Source organism: Balaenoptera borealis (genome assembly GCF_965194805.1).
Source record: "Balaenoptera borealis genome assembly, chromosome: 3".
Classification (NCBI taxonomy): domain Eukaryota; kingdom Metazoa; phylum Chordata; class Mammalia; order Artiodactyla; family Balaenopteridae; genus Balaenoptera; species Balaenoptera borealis.
Window position 1 is genome coordinate 159470878 of NC_138866.1, and position 13606 is coordinate 159484483.

Genomic DNA, 13606 nt, shown 5'->3' on the forward strand with positions numbered 1-13606 from the left:
TTAGAGCGTGCTTGTTCAGAGACGGGAGGAAGGGCTGTTCTGCAAGGGCTGTGCGTCCCCTGCCCCGTTGCTGCCGCTGCACAGCATCCGGGGCAGGACCAAGCGGCCCTTGTGTGGATGAAGCAGCTACGAAGTACATTTTCCTCTGGGTGAACTGCCACCCTGCAATTCTTTCCACTGCACAGAGCACCTCATTTCACGTCTGAGGGGCCCCGGGCAATGGAGTCCACTCAGGTCTGGGCTGTGCGCTGTGGACGGTGGGGACTTGGGAGGCTAGGGACCGCTTCCTGGAATCAGACGATGGAATCAGACAGAACCTGTTGGCAGGTGTGGCTCTGGAGTTAATGCATGCATGTTCCCTGAAGGTTTCACTCTGCAGTTGGCTTGGGAAAAGCTAAGGCGTTGGCATGCCGCCTCCATTTCCCCTTATTTTGGGCATTTCCTCCCCATTTAAGGCCCCCTTTCTGACACCCATCAGACCCCTCCTTCTCTTCTCCAGAATCCCCTTCCACCTGTCTGTTCCATTGTTCCGTTCTTTCAAGGTCTCTGACACAAATTCAGACCACTGCTTTGCAGTTCTGCTTTGGACAGGAACTAGCTAGTACTTATCGTTAGCCAGTTCATTTAACCCTCGTCATTAGCACAGAAAGCAGGTACTGTATTGCTAAGTCCACTGTACTGATAAGGAAACAGACTCAGAGAGATTGGGATTTGGCCAAGGTAAACAGCTGGTTAGTGGCAGGATAGGATTCAAGCTCTAAATTTAATGTTAATAAACTGACCTCTACTAGTAAACCAGTTATTGGAGAAATTATCCCTCCCTGATGACATAACGTCTCAACAGAGTAAAAATGAGATTTTTGTGGTAGCAGCAGTGTGTTTGCAGAGAGATGGGAGGTATTTGGACATATATTTTATATGGGGAGGAGGTCTTTCTATAATCCCCAAATTATGTGACAGCCTCTTCTACGTATACCAGAAGCTGCTATTTAACAGCTTTATTTCGCAAAAGGCTCAATAGCAGTATTTGCTCTTTAAATTGACAAACAGGTGACTCTGAGTGAGCACAGGTGCACTGAGGCACTTTCTTCACCATCCTCTTAATTTAAATATATGCTGGAAACAGAATCAAGAGTAAGACTCACCTAAGGCCACAGGCAAGCTGGGATGCTCTTCTCAACTCACTTCAAGTGCTCTGCCTCCTAGGAAGCCCCCAGACCCCCACCCCTTTTGTGTTATCCTCTCCACTAGACCTTGACATCCTGTGCTCAGGGACTGCATTTAAGTAATCATCTTGTCCAGTGCTCTTTTAGTGGGAAAAAGGAGAAAGAGAGGAAGAAATAAAAGTTTCCAGAAGGTTTATTTACATTTCATTATAAAAAGACAGGCCAACTGGTGATCATCTTGTTATGTATAAAAACATCGAATCACCACGTTGTACACCTCAATTACGCTTCAACTGAAAAAAAAGACAAGCACGTGAAAATGTTCAATGTCATTAGTCATCAGGGAAATGCAAATCAAAACCACTTCACATCCGACAGGATGGCCAGAGTTGAAAAGACGGACAATAACAGGTGCTACTGGGGATGTGGTGAAATCGGAACCCTCCCACACTGCTGGGGGGAATTCGAAATGGAGCAGACACTTTGTCACACAGTCTGACAGCTCCTCAAACAAGTGAACTTATACACTGGACCTACTTACACACAGAGCTGTCATAGGACCCAGCACTCTTAGGTATACATCCAAGAGAAACAAAGACACATGTCCACACAAACTTATGAAAGAATGTTCATAGCAGCATTAATCGTTAACGGCCAAAAGGTGAAAACAACTCAAATATCCATCAGCTGATGAACGGATAAACAAAGTGTGGTCTATCTACACAATGGAATATTATTTGGTCATAAAAAGGAATGAAATGCTGATACATGCTCCAACCTGGACGAACCTTGGGAACATTGAGCCAATGAAAGAAGCAGTCACAGGGCTTCCCTGGTGGGGCAGTGGTTGAGAATCTGCCTGCCAATGCAGGGGACACGGGTTCGAGCCCTGGTCTGGGAAGATCCCACATGCCGTGGAGCAACTGGGCCCGTGAGCCACAACTACTGAACCTGCGCGTCTGGAGCCTGTGCTCCGCGACAAGAGAGGCCACGATAGTGAGAAGCCCACGCACCGCGACGAAGAGTGGCCCCCGCTCGCCGCAACTAGAGAAAGCCCTCGCGCAGAAATGAAGACCCAACACAGACAAAAATAAATAATAAATAAATTAATTAATTAACTAAGCACTTTTAAAAAAAAGCAGTCACAAAAGACCACTTGACGTATGATTCCGTTGATATGAAATGTCCAGAAATGGCAAATCCATAGAGGTAGAATGTAAATTAGCAGTTGCAGGGGCTGGCGGTGGGAGTGGGGAGGAGGGGCATGATGGCTAAAAGGCATGGGGTTTCTTTCTGAGCAGTGAGGATGTTCTAAAATCGGTGAGAGCTGTAAGTATCTGTGAATACACTAAAAACCACACTTTAAGTGGGTAAGTTGTATGGTGTGTGAATTATATAAAGCTGTTTTTAAAAGAAAGTTTCCAGAAGGCACTGTGCCCCTTTCCACAATTCCTCTTTACTCATAATAAACTTAATTACTTGAATTTCTATTTTTAGCAAGTCTGATATACAATATTTTTAAATGCCTCATAAGCATTTTAATAAATACTAATAGTATTAAATATCCATTGTTGAGTTTGCTAAATAAACAATTTAATTTCTTAATATGACATATTTTCTCACAAAAGAATAAAATACTTATTACCTACTAGGAGTTTAGCATCTCTGTTCTCATAATAATCCAAGTCCCCGAGTCTATCTTTATGTTTGAATAGGTGATGTGTCTGCAGCTTCTACACTTGACACTTCTTGTAGGGTAGCAGTGGCCCGGAGGATATGCGGAAAAAACAGTCCGCTTCCTGTCAGGCCTCAGAGGAACTGAGAGAACAGTGAGGTAAAGTTACCAGCTTGCTAAATGCTGTCACGAACAAACACACACCAAACCCTAGCACTGCCCTCCCACCCCATCCCCAGGATTCCCACGCACTGTGACTAAACAGACCCAGGACAGGGAAAGGGAATTCTGCCTTTGATAAAAGCATCTGACAGAAATGAGAGTCTTTTGCTTTTTCAGGGAGGTATGTAACATTTGTACAAAAGGCCTGTTTACATTTAACTTTAAATTACAGAGCAACTGGAGGGTCTTAAAAATGACACTTTGGCTTGATACGTTTGCTTGTTTTGTCAATTCCCTCACAAAACCAGCCATGCCCAGTCCCTAGGACCTGGCAGCACCTAGCAGCCCTCGGGAGCAGGGAATCCGTGAGAGGCTCGCGGTTAAACGAACGAGTGATGAGAACGTGTGTGCAGATGGATGAGGGCAGGAAGAAAATATGATAAAGTAGAAACATTGTATTTGTGTAATGAGAGTATGATTACACTGAATCCCCTAAAATTGCCTTTTGGTTTGACTATAATGCTATTAGATAAAATTTGGGTTACAATGTGCACCTGCAATTATACCCACTCAATAGAACCCTATGTAGCAGTTGAGAAGTATAAGGTGTGCCTATAAAGTACTAGTATGGAAGGATGTCCAAGATATAGTTATGAGAAAAAAAGAAAGTGAACCCCCAAAAGAAAGTGTTAAATTATGATCATAGTTTTTGTAGTACCCTCCCCTGCAAATGTATGTATTTGATTACATACATATAGATAAAAATCTGGAAAACTGCCCACTAAGCTGTTGGCTTCTTTCTCAGGGAGCCCCCTCTCAAATGTTTGCACTCTAAATCACAACCTCACCATAACTTCCTCTTATGTTACTCAGAGGTATTTTTCGAGCCTTCCTGTAGAACTGGGTATTTCGTTTATAACATAGCCTTGGATGTATTTACTCGCCAATCTGCCAGGGGGACGATCTGTCTTGTGATTTGCCCCATGAAAATATCTAGAGAATAGAATCTTGTTAATCGCTTGAAAACCACTTGTAAAGCAGAACTGGTTCGAGATGTTTTGTGGGTTTTTTTTTTTTTTTTTGGTCCTTCCCTGTCCCTGCCCCTTTCCCCCACTTCCTCGTGGGTTAATCGTTTTGAAGGACGCTACTTGCCAACAGAGTGCACCACCCCACCTTTGGATTAAGAGAAAAGGGAAGATTATTGTTTATCCCTGAGGTCTGGGGACCCCTGTTCCATTTTTGGACACTGGCAGGTGGGCAAGGTCCCCACGGTAAACCAGCCGAGCTGTTGCAATGGGTCACAAAGCTGGGAAGTCTGAGAAACTCATGTCACAATCAGTTGCTCCTCTCTCCCTGGTCCCATTCTTCCCTGACATTTGGAAAAATATGGTGAAGATCAATTAACCCAAGCAATGCAGATACTGACTATAGAAGAGCCCCAGATACACGGTCTCAGGCCCTGCTGTTGGCCTGGCAGCCCGGCCTCTCCTGTGAGCTCCTTTGACTTGGCAAAACGAAACTGAGATGAAAACCAAAAGGCAAAGCAGGGGAAACGTGGTCGAGCTGTTTGTCTGCTGTCATTAGCAACCCACTTTCGATCCACTTACTATTTTGGACACCTGAACAGTAAAAGTGTTTGGTTATTATCATGTGGGGGGTGTCCTACGTGCTGAAAAAAATGAGTAAGACGTGTGTGTGTGTGTGTGTGTGTGTGTGTGTGTGTGTGTGTGTGTGTGTGTGTGTATGTGTAGGGGGCAGGAAATGCACCCCACCGAGAAGTCAAGCTCGGTGCTGAGGCCAGTGAGAAAAGGTCAGACAAATTCTGGACTATGTCCAGGCAAATGGAGTGGGAAACTGAAACTCCTACCTCGGCACAATTCTCACTGATATTTATTTATTTTTTTGGCTGCTTTGGGTCTTCGTTGCTGCGCGTGGGCTTTCTCTAGTTGCGGTGAGAGGGGGCTACTCTTCGTTGCAGTGCGTGGGCTTCTCATTGTGGTGGCTTTTCTTTTTGTGGAGCACAGGCTCTAGGCACGCGGTCTTCAGTAGTTGTGGCACGCGGGCTTTGTTGCTCCATGGCATGTGGGATCTTCCCGGACTAGGGATTGAACCCGTGTCCCCTGCGTTGGCAGGCAGATTCTTAACCACTGCGCCACCAGGGAAGTTCCCTCTCACTGATATTTAAAAGAGAGAAAATCTCCCAACTATTGGAAAGAGGTAGTGATGCAGCCTGATGCCTTCATGCAGAAATGCCTGGGTGACTGGACGTTCGGGGAGCGTCACACCCGTGACTAAGAGGGCAGGGCGCCAGCTGGGTTTTCAGACACTTGGCTGTAGGGCAGACAAGTTATTGAACTTTGTTGAGCCTCCACTGGACTGGATGGGTTCTTTTTATTTTTTAAGATTTTTTTTTTTATGATGTGGACCGTTTTTAATGTCTTTATTGAATTTGTTACAATATTGCTTCTGTTTTTTTATGTTTTGGTTTTTTGGCTGCGAGGCATGTGGGATCTTAGCTCCCCAACCAGGGATCGAACCCACACCCCCTGCACTGGAAGGCGAAGTCTTAACCACTGGGCCGCCAGGGAAGTCCCTGGATGGGTTCTTAGACTTAAAACTCTAAGATCTGAAAAATTTTGACAATACTGTTCCCTGTTGCTATTGGGGAAACCGACACCACACAGTAAGCCATGGAGATGCTTTTAACAACAGGTTACAAACAAAATAACAATGCCACAGTGCCAACTCTTCACTCGGCCCCTTCAGTGTGCCAGGCGTTGTACTCTGGCGATTCTGCCAGGTGGGTGTTGTGGCCTTTGTACAGATGAGAACCTTGGTGCAGTCTCCCAGACAGTGAAAGGCAGGGAGAGTTCTCTGCTGCCCAAGCCTGGTTCCTGGCGTTCATCCTACACACCTGCTCTGACTCGGCACGGGTGAGCTCGGAGGCACCTGAACATGGCATCTCGAGGGGCTGAGATGCCCACAGAGGAGTCACATGACTTTTCACGCTGTCTCTGTCCCTGGTTTGTGAGACGGGAAACAAAGGGGCCACTGCTCAGCAGAAACTGCCCAGCAGAGGCAAGGATGCTCTGTGAACTGGAGTCTCACTTAGGGTCAGCAGACCTGGCAAGTGAAAACCCGGGACACCCACTTAAGTCTAGATTTCAGATAGACCACGAATACTTTGTTAGTGTAATTATATCCTGCAAAATATCTGGGACATATTTATACTAAACAGTACCCGTGGTTTACCTGAAATTCAGATGTAACTGCATCTTCTCTGGCAGCCCCAACCTCACGACATCATATCGTTGCTGTGGACTCTGCTCAGAAAGCCCACAAATCAAAATCACTTCCATCCTTCGAGGCCCAGCCCAGATAACACGTCTTCTGCGAAGCTGTCTCCTCTCCCGGCCCCCAGCACACTGTGCCTGTCACGTAGTCACGGAACAAGCCTTGCTCCTCTCTCAGACATCAGACTCGTGAGGGTAGAGGCTGGTCCTTTTCCCACAGCTCCTCACTGTGGAATTCATTCATTCCACACTATGCCAACAGCAAAGCAGATGTGGATGCTGATCTTGTGGGTTTTCGTTTCATAGGAAAGCACGGCATTATCCGGGCAGTTATGAACAGCTGCGTGAAGGGATGGGACAAAGTACTGCAGAAGGGCTGCTCTGAGGCTGGGGTCCGGCACGGCTTCTCTGGGGGGTGGCGCTCAGGGGCCAGGATGAACAGGAGGAACTCACACGACAAGTCAAGAGAAATTTCCAGAAGACACTGAGGGGTAAGAAAATCTGGTCAGTTTGGGGAACTGAAGGCAGGCCGTCGACGTGGAAGTGGGACCCAGAGAGAGGTTTCTACGCGGTGGGTGGCGTGGGACTGAGCTCCACCCCAAATGAAGATGGTGAGTTGGCGGCGGGTAGTGGGAGCACGATATAACCTGTTATAAGCTTTTCGGGCTGCTTGTGAGAATTACACAAAGGGAAGCACCAAAGTGGAAGAAGCAAGACCAGTCAGAGGCCATTATAGGAATTCAGGCGAGAGAGACATGGGGGAGGCAGCGTGGAAAGGGGCTCACTTGCTGTCCCACCTGTTCTGGAACTTGTCCACTCCCCCCAAGAAGTGGAGGCTGTCGCCCTTGGTTCCCGGGTGAGATTTTCCCAGCTGGCCTTGACGGATGGCGGGTGGGGAGGTGATGCTGAGTGACTTTCCCAGGCAGGTAGGGCAAGGCAGTGTGGATTCTGCCCACCCTGCCCTCCCCTCCCTGCATGCTCACCCCTGGGACCCCAGTCTCACTCTGTGAAGAAGCTCACACCAGCCCATAGGGAGAGGCCTCCGGGGGAAGCCCCTGCGAAGACCTGTGGCCGCCAACCAGCCACATGGACACCCGACGAGCCACCCGCCGTGCCTGGTCTGAATCCCTGACCCACAGCATCCATGAGCGCAGGAAACGTTGCTTTGCACCGTTAGACTCTGGGCTAAGATGTCGCGCAGCCATAGTAACTGGAACAAGAGGATCCTGGTTGTAACTTGGGTGGGTAGCAGGGGACCTGGAGAAAAGTGGACCCACCTGGGATGCTGAAAGGAGACAATGTTAACAAGACGTAGTCATGAAAGGGATGGAAAACGTCTCAAGTAGGAAGATAGGAGGAAAGGCCCAGATGGAACACATTTTTTAAATCCCTCTTTACATTTTGAATGGTGCATGCATTTCAGCTTGAGAGCTTCATTCGTTCAGTTTAATAATTTGATCCCTGGTAAAATGCAGATTACTCAGGGACTGGTAAAATTTGAGTTTTTCATTCATTTATTAACATCTTAGCATGGATAAAGATTTTGAGATGAAATTTTCTTTTCAGTAAAGAAAATGGAGGGGGACTTCCCTGGTGGTCCAGTGGTTAAGACTCCACGCTCCCAATGCAGGGGGCCCGGGTAAGCTCCCTGGTCAGGGAACTAGATCCCACACGCATGCTGCAACTAAGAGTTAGCATGCCGCAACTAAGCAGCCCGCAAGCCACAACTAACGAGCTGCCAAGCCACAACTAAGGAGCCCGTGAGCTGCAACTAAGGAGCTGGTGAGCCGCAACTGAGGAGCCTGCTTGCTGCAACTAAGACCTGGTGCAACCAAATAAATAAATGAGTAAATTAATTAATTAAAGATAAAAGAATGATTAAAAAAAAGAAAATGGAGGCACCTGAGGGCCAAGTGGGGAGATGTCCCCAAGGAAGGAAGGAGAAAGAAAATTCAGGACACGAAATACAAATGATGCCTCCATAGGGCATCAGCCCTGACTCTTTATCCTGCTGCTGTTACCTGAGAAGATGCCCGCAGCTGACATGCATGTGCTTACATGTGCCGGTCACCTCAAGCACAACCCCACTGAATCCTCACGGTGAACACGGAAGGCAGTGCCACTGCCACACCTTCCACCAGGAGACCGAGCGCAGAGAGGGGAAGTAACTGGCACAAGGACCCGTGCCCGCTCCATGCGGGACAGAGCCTGCCTCTCCCCCCATACCGTTTGCACAGGTGGCCTCTTGTGTCTGTACAACGTCACGCATCTGTGAATGAATGGGCTGTGCTCTGCTCCTCGGGACTTTAAAAACTGGGGTGAGGGAGTGAGTGTGTGTGTGCGTGCAGGGTGGGGGGACAGGTGACTGCACACAAACAGCCCTCATCAAGGCAGCTCTGAAAATGGCAGGAGGCAGAGACCCCATCTGGCCCCCAGCTTTGATTCTCTGCCCGCTATCATGGCTAAGCTGTGGCCAGTGGGACGGGAATGGAAATGATACCCCTGCCTTCCTTTGTTTTTAATTTTTAAAAAAAATTAAAAAAATTTTTAAAGGTTTTTAAAAACATTTATTTTTATTTATTTTTTTTTGGCTGCGTTGGGTCTTCGTTGCTGCGCGCGGGCTTTCTCTAGTTGCGGTGAGCAGGGGCCACTCTTCGTTGCGGCGTGAGTGCTTCTCACTGCGGTGGCTTCTCTTGCTGCGGAGCATGGGCTCTAGGTGCACAGGCTTTAGTAGTTGTGGCTTGTGGGCTCTAGAACGCAGGCTCAGTAGTTGTGGCGCACGGGCTTAGTTGCTCTGCGGCATGTGGGATCTTCCCGGACCAGGGCTTGAACCCGTGTCCCTTGCATTGACGGGTGGATTCTTAACCACTGCGCCACCAGGGAAGGCCCTACACCTGCCTTCCTAAAACGGGGGTGCAACTCCCTTTACAGGCTGGTGAGCAGTCTTAGGGCCTGGACCACTGACACTGGGGGTCTGTCTGTCCCCAACTGTCCTAACCCACCCTAGGTTGGCTTTGCCCAGGCTCTTACCTGGGAGAGAAATACACTTGTGTTTATGCCTCTGTTATTTTGGGTATTTGCTATGGGAGAATTTATATTGTAACTAATGTAGGCAACAAAGGAGGTGTGAATAGAGTCGATGGAAGCTCTGAGAAGGAAAAGTTATGTGTGTAAATGTTTTATTGATCTTCCCTCCCCACGTGCATGCGTATAAGGTCAGGAAGGTATTTTTGAGAAAATATGGGATCCACACTCATGGAGCAGATGGTCCATTCTTCTTTGCTTTTGGAGTACGTGTTTTTCTTTACTTGCAGACCTTTCTTACTAAGCGATTTTTGTTTCCATCTAATGTTAAATGATTAAATTGAGCTAGCTAAGCCCACGTCAGCTGGGAGAATGGGGAGAGAGTGAGACCAGAGCTGTGGACCAAGGGACAGGGTAACCTGCAAGCTGGACTTTGTTCCTAGGTCTTTTATGTTCATCTGAATCTTAGCTGATTGCGGATTTTCAGCAAAACGGGGAAAAATAAAGTCCATGCATGCTGTAGGCTGGCACAGGTGAATGCTCTAGAATCTGAGAGGTGCTCTGAAGTTATCAGAGACTAATCCAAACAGACACACCCCGCTGCATCCAGGCGCTGTCTTTCCACTCCAAGCATTTTAGTTAGCCTCTATGTACGACCATATCTATTCAAAAGAGGTTTTCTAAAAAAGGAGATATAGGGGCTTCCCTGGTGGCACAGTGGTTGAGAATCTGCCTGCCAATGCAGGGTACACGGGTTCGAGCCCTGGTCTGGGAAGATCCCACATGCCGCGGAGCGGCTGGGCCCGTGAGCCACAATTGCTGAGCCTGCGTGTCTGGAGCCTGTGCTCCGCAACAAGAGAGGCCGCGATAGTGAGAGGCCCGCGCACCGCAATGAAGAGTGGCCCCCACTTGCCGCAACTGGAGAAAGCCCTCGCACAGAAACGAAGACCCAACACAGCCATAAATAAATAAATAAATAAAATTAAAAAAAAAAAAGGAGATATATAAGAAATTATCTCTGCAGTGCTGTAGTCTGTTTTTTCTTCACTTATAAATGCACACCAAAAATTTTAGTTACCACGTGAATTTTGTGTAGAGCTAATTCACTCAATATAAAAAAGGCTCTTACAAATCAAGACAAACAACACAACAGTCAAATATAATGCAAGACGTTGATTTCACCAGTGGTCTCAATCAATGGCCTCCCAGTATCCAGGCTCTGGGCGGTGCCCTCTGGCGCATGCTCTGCTTGGCAGGAGGACTTGCTTTGGCTGATGGGATGGGAGTGTCTGCACACACAGGGCAGAGACAGAAGGGCGCTGGAGTCTCTTTTTCCTCTGTCCAATCCCTGCCACTGTCAGGAGAGCAAGCCTGGGCCAGCCTGACTGAGGAAGAGACCCACACAAAGCAGAGCCAACTCCATCCTGCACGGCTGGCTCAAGCGACAGGACGCCACCCGCCCGGCTCAGGTAGGATCAGCAAACCACCGGAGGACCTGAGGCCTCTGGAGAAATCAACAGTTGTTTTCTAAGCCGCTGAATTTTGGGGTAGTTTGTTTTTGACTAGGTCATAGGTAACTAATGCTGATAAAAACTGAAAAAATGTAAATGGCTAGTAAATCAATCTAAAGATCTTCAATCTGATCCATAATTAAAGAATTGCAGGATTACAACAGTGAGATGGTATATCAAGTTAGTAGAAATTAAGAATGTGGGGACTTCCCTGGTGGCGCAGCAGTTAAGAATCTGCCTGCCTGGCTTCCCTGGTGGCGCAGTGGTTGAGAATCTGCCTGCCAATGCAGGGGACACAGGTTCGAGCCCTGGCCTGGGAAGATCCCACATGCCGCGGAGCAACTGGGCCCGTGAGCCACACCTACTGAGCCTGCGCGTCTGGAGCCTGTGCTCCGCAACAAGAGAGGCCGCGATAGTGAGAGGCCCGCGTACCGCGATGAAGAGTGGTCCCCGCTCGCCACAACTGGAGAAAGCCCTCGCACAGAAGCGAAGACCCAACACAGCCAAAAATTAATAAATTAATAAATTAATTAAAAAAAAAAAAGAATCCGCCTGCCAATGCAGGGGACACGGGTTCGAGCCCTGGTCCGGGAAGATCCCACATGCCGCGGAGCAACTAAGCCCGTGTGCCACAACTACTGAGCCTGCGCTCTAGAGCCCACGAGCCACAACTACTGAGACCATGAGCCACAACTACTGAAGCCCACGCACCTAGAGCCCGTGCTCTGCAACAAGAGAAACCACCGCAATGAGAAGTCCGCGCAACGCAATGAAGAGTAGCCCCGGCTCACCGCAACTAGAGAAAGCCCGCGTGCAGCAATGAAGACCCAACGCAGCCAAAAATAAATAAATAAAATAAATACATTAAAAAAAAAAAAAAGAATGTGGTAGCACAGCTCTGGTGATGGTGTGTGGGAATCAGGCACTTTCCCAGGTGGTAGATTTTATTTTATTTATTTATTTATTTCAATTTTTTAATTTGTTTCAAAGTTAAACTCAGGACACATTGACTTCATAGGAAATCCACTGGAATGTTTTTCTAGGCTGAACACCTGTTTCCCCTTAGTCTCCCCTAACAGAGCATGTACATGCTAATTACTTTCATTTTGCAGTCACTGCTGTCCCACCCCTACCGGTTATACCAAGACCACCTAAACCGTGTGTGTGGTATTCTGGATGTTCTTAGTTATGCCCTAATTTCAATAACTGAAAAAGATTTTCTGCCATAAGCTGTCACTTGAATTCTTTGGCTATTTTTGAAGTCCAAAGAACTCTTAAATGATTCTCCTTTGGGGGGATTATTTTACAGGCATTAGCGACTAGTCCCTGGGGCTGTGCTGATCTCAGGTGGTAGATGTGCTAAGGTATTCCAGCAACACCGAGTATGGTGGGTGTGTGGATTCAAACGCCACCTCCTCTTTATGGGATTTCCTACGCTGCAGGACCAGGAAGATTATAAACCACGTTTCCTGGGCTCCCTTCCAGCCACACTTCTGGATGTGAGTTGGATTCTGCTAACTGCAGAGCCTGGAGAGGCGCCCTGATCCTGCCAGCAGCACCGCTGGTCCTCAGGCCGCCCTGGTAACCGGGCGAGGAATGCCTGGAGCAGTGAACCCTGAACAAGAGGTAATCACCACTCTGCGGTGTTTTTCATCTTGTTTCATGTGCCCCCGGAATGCCACCCACCCTTAAGTATGCTCTGAGTCTTCCAGAGACGGGGAAGAAGGAAAAAGAGGTTTAGCTCACACCATGAGGCTGGCTGAAATGCCTGCGTCCACGCTGAGGTTGACATTCTCGGGCCAGAAAAGGCCCCGTGGCAGCGCCTGGGTGGCTGATGAGCGTAAATATTCCCCAGTGCTCTTCTCAGGAAGGCCCTGGCCTGTCCACGTTACAAAGTCAATCACCTTTCTGGGGGATGTTACAAATGCTTTCCCATAGGCCTTCTTCATGCAGGCCAAGCAAATCCTACTGTCACGGCTCAGGTCAGAGGCCAGGCCCCAGTTCTACCTCGTTTTTCTCGATAAACATCACATCCCTCTCTCAAATTGGGTCTTGAACCCTCTACACCCTTGCCGGCTTATGAAAGCAATTTTAACAAGTCTACAGACCGTCAAATGTAAGTTCACATTGTTATTCACGATGGTAGAAAATGTAACACACGTGTTCCACCAACCCCACTCCCTCTAAATACCGATGTCAGTTGAGGTGTTGGTGTGAGTCCACCTGAAACTGTCTCCTTACCCTCCCTCCACTCTCCTGTGCACCTGGAGCTTGGTCTCCAGGGGCTTCTGGTCCCCCTCCCCCGCCTCCCGCAGGACCCGCTCCCTAACCCTGCTTTTAGTCGAATTTGACAAAGCTTCACTGGTTATCCCATCTACATCTCATCTTAACAAGACAAAATAACCCCAAAATGACAACATAAAAGAATAAGTGTGGACAGTCATACGATGGGGCATTAGACAGCCATTAAAGTAAAAGGTCACAGAATTCTGAAGAGTATTAGGATGTGCTTGAGATGTAAAGTTGGGGTAAATCGCACATACAGCATCATCTCAACTATGTACATTTACAAAGACTAGGAAGAAGTAAGGGTGGTCATTTTAGGGCAGCGGAATGATCCGTTTTGTTTTCTCCTTTACTTTTTTATATTTTACAATGGGCTCTAAAAAAAAAAAAAAAAGCCTGGGCGAATAAAAGGGACATTGCTCTGTGCCGCCACCTGCTGGCGGATCTAGGAACGGCAGGCTGGATAAAGTGCTGCTCCCCCTGAGCAGA

At 47.9% G+C, this 13606-nt stretch overlaps 1 long non-coding RNA gene across 1 annotated transcript; it reads left to right on the plus strand.

Annotated features, from left to right (window-relative positions):
* The first annotated feature begins 227 nt into the window (after positions 1-227).
* On the plus strand, positions 228-11693 carry LOC309626482. Its single transcript, XR_014243226.1, has 2 exons — positions 228-4706; positions 4755-11693. It is a non-coding gene; the product is annotated as an uncharacterized lncRNA (long non-coding RNA).
* Positions 11694-13606: the final 1913 nt, after the last annotated feature.